The sequence below is a fragment of the Malaclemys terrapin genome, chromosome 15 (genome assembly GCF_027887155.1).
Source record: "Malaclemys terrapin pileata isolate rMalTer1 chromosome 15, rMalTer1.hap1, whole genome shotgun sequence".
Lineage (NCBI taxonomy): Eukaryota > Metazoa > Chordata > Testudines > Emydidae > Malaclemys > Malaclemys terrapin.
Window position 1 is genome coordinate 15,973,010 of NC_071519.1, and position 2,500 is coordinate 15,975,509.

The 2,500-nt window shown below is 75.5% G+C and overlaps 1 non-coding gene across 1 annotated transcript; it reads right to left on the minus strand.

The window, feature by feature from the left end:
* Window positions 1-1,707: 1,707 nt before the first annotated feature.
* Window positions 1,708-1,826, minus strand: LOC128823859 (5S ribosomal RNA). Its single transcript, XR_008442094.1, has one exon. It is a non-coding gene; the product is annotated as a 5S ribosomal RNA (ribosomal RNA).
* Window positions 1,827-2,500: the final 674 nt, after the last annotated feature.

A 2,500-nucleotide genomic window follows, 5' to 3' on the forward strand; every position in this document is an offset into this window, starting at 1 on the left:
CCGAGGGCTGCGCGGCAGCGGTCCTGAGGACCACAGAGGGGGGGCTTAATAGTCGAGAGGGAGCAGGTCCGGGGAAGGCTTAGCAGTCTTCCCCCGGGCGGTCCGTTGGGGGAGGCTTAGCAGTCGTCCCCAGGGCGGTCCGGGGGTGGGGGGAGGCCTCACAGTCGTCCCTCGGAGAGCCGGGTCGGCGGCGGTGGCGGGCGTCAGGCTTTACGTCCAGCCTCCGGAAGGTGCGCGTCCTCGGAGGCGATGCAGGCGCCGCAAAGGGGCAGCCTCCGAGGCAGGGAGCGGAGCACCGAGGCTGGGGAGAGGGGAGCAGGAGCCGGGGGCTGGGGGGGGTGGGGTGGGGGGGGGGGCGTTCAGGACAAGCGGTCAAGCCCCGGGGAGCAGCTGTCAAATGTTCCAAGTCCCCACTCGGCCACCAGGTCCACCCCAGTCTAGCAATGGGGTTGACCTGGCTGATGGCCGGTTAGTGTCAAGGTAAACTCACCGTCGTCCACAGGAGGGCAGCTCTCAGGCCGTCCGGCTGCGGCTGACTCTGGGGCGGTGCCCGGTCCCGGCAGCGAGGGGCGGGGGGGGGGCGCGGAGCGACACGGAGCTAACCGGCCCCCGGGGCCGGGGGCGCCTCCCGCGACTTTGGGGGCCGCGGGTCGTCAGTGGCGTGCAGGCCGGGCCTCTCCCGGGGGATTCGGGGGGGGGGGGGGGGCGGTCCTGCGGGCCGGGCGCAGGGGGCTCGAGCGAGCCCGGGCCGGTCCGCCCCGGGGCCGGGGTCTCCGCCTGCGGCTCGGGGGGGCGCGGGTCGTCGGGGGAGGAAGCCCGGGGGAGCTGCACGCCGGCCTGCCAGGCCAGGCCAGGCCTGGCCTGGGTGGCCGCGGGGGGATTCGGGGCGGTCCCGCGAGCCGGCGGCCGGGCGCAGGGGGTCCGAGCGCGTCCGAGCGAGTCCGTCCCGGCCCCGGGGTCTCCCCCTGCGGCTCTGGGGGGCCGTGGGTCCCCGCTGGCGGAAGCCGCTGGGCGCTGGACACCCGCCGTCCGTCCCGCCTGGCCAGGCCTGGCCTGGGTGGCCGCGGGGCGGGGGATTCGGGGCGGTCCCGCGAGCCGGCGGCCGGGCGCAGGGGGTCCGAGCGCGTCCGAGCGAGTCCGTCCCGGCCCCGGGGTGTCCCCCTGCGGCTCTGGGGGCCGTGGGTCCCCGCTGGAGGAAGCCGCTGGGCGCTGGACACCCGCCGTCCGTCCCGCCTGGCCAGGCCTGGCCTGGGTGGCCGCGGGGGGATTCGGGGCGGTCCCGCGAGCCGGCGCCCGGGCGCAGGGGGTCCGAGCGAGTCCGTCCCGGGCCCGGGGCCTCCCCCTGCGGCTTTGGGGGCCGTGGGTCCCCGCTGGCGGAAGCCGCTGGGCGCTGGACACCCGCCGTCCGTCCCGCCTGGCCAGGCCTGGCCTGGGTGGCCGCGGGGCGGGGGGATTCGGGGCGGTCCTGCGGGCCGGCGGCCGGGAGGGTCCGGGCCAGTCCGCCCCATGCCCGGGGTCTCCCCCAGCGGCTTCGGTGGGTCCTCCGCGGAGGAAGCCGGGTGGGGAGCCGGACCCCAGGCGCCCAGACCCGTGACCTGCGGCCGCGACCTCCGACTCGGCAGGAGCGACGAGGGGCTTTCCGGCCCGTCCCCCCCCTCTCCTTCCTCCCCAGAAAAGGAGAGAGAGCTGGCTCGGACCGGGAAAAGCTGCCTACGGCACCTGGGATTCCCAGGCGGTCACCCATCCAAGTACTAGCCAGGCCCGGGACGGTTTACCTTCCGAGATCGGACGGGATCGGGGGCGTTCGGTCCGGTATGGCCGTAGGCACCCGGCCCCCGCGCCTCCTCGCCCGCTTTCCCCTGCCGACGCCCGGGCCTGCCGCACGGTGAGCCCCGGTCGGACTGCCCCCCTGCGGCAGGGCCCCCGTCTCTCGCGGGCCCGGTCCTTTTTTCCTTCTCGAGCTCCGGGGCCCGGGCTGGCCGCCAGAGCCCCTCCGCCCGCCCGCCCTCCCCGGCGTCGGGGAAAATATTGTCCCGGACATCCAGTGCGCCCTGATCCTGTCAGCCGGGGGGGGGGGTGGGTGGGTGGGGGGCAGTCCCTCGCTGCGGCCGGGGAGGGTGAGCCCAGGGCGGCTTGCCTGCCGTCCGAGTCCCCTCTCGGCCACCAGGTCAACCCCGAGCCGAAAGGGCTGAAAATTTTTCAGAGTCCCCTCCCGGGCACCAGGTCAACCCATGGAATCGAACGGGTTCGCCTGCTGGCCGGTTCGCTTCCCGGCCACCAGGTCAACCCGTAGGTTTGAACGGGCACGCCCGGTGGCCGCTTTCCCGTCCGGTCACCAGGTCAACCCGGATCTCCCTCCTTCCCTGGGCGCCCCCTCCTCGGAGGCGTCAGGTTCCATTTTCTTTTTCCCCCCAGACTTCCAGGGGCCCGATCCAGTCGGCCGGGAGGCAGTCCCTCGCTGCGGCCGGGGTGGGTGAGGCCAGGGCGGCTTGCCTGCCGT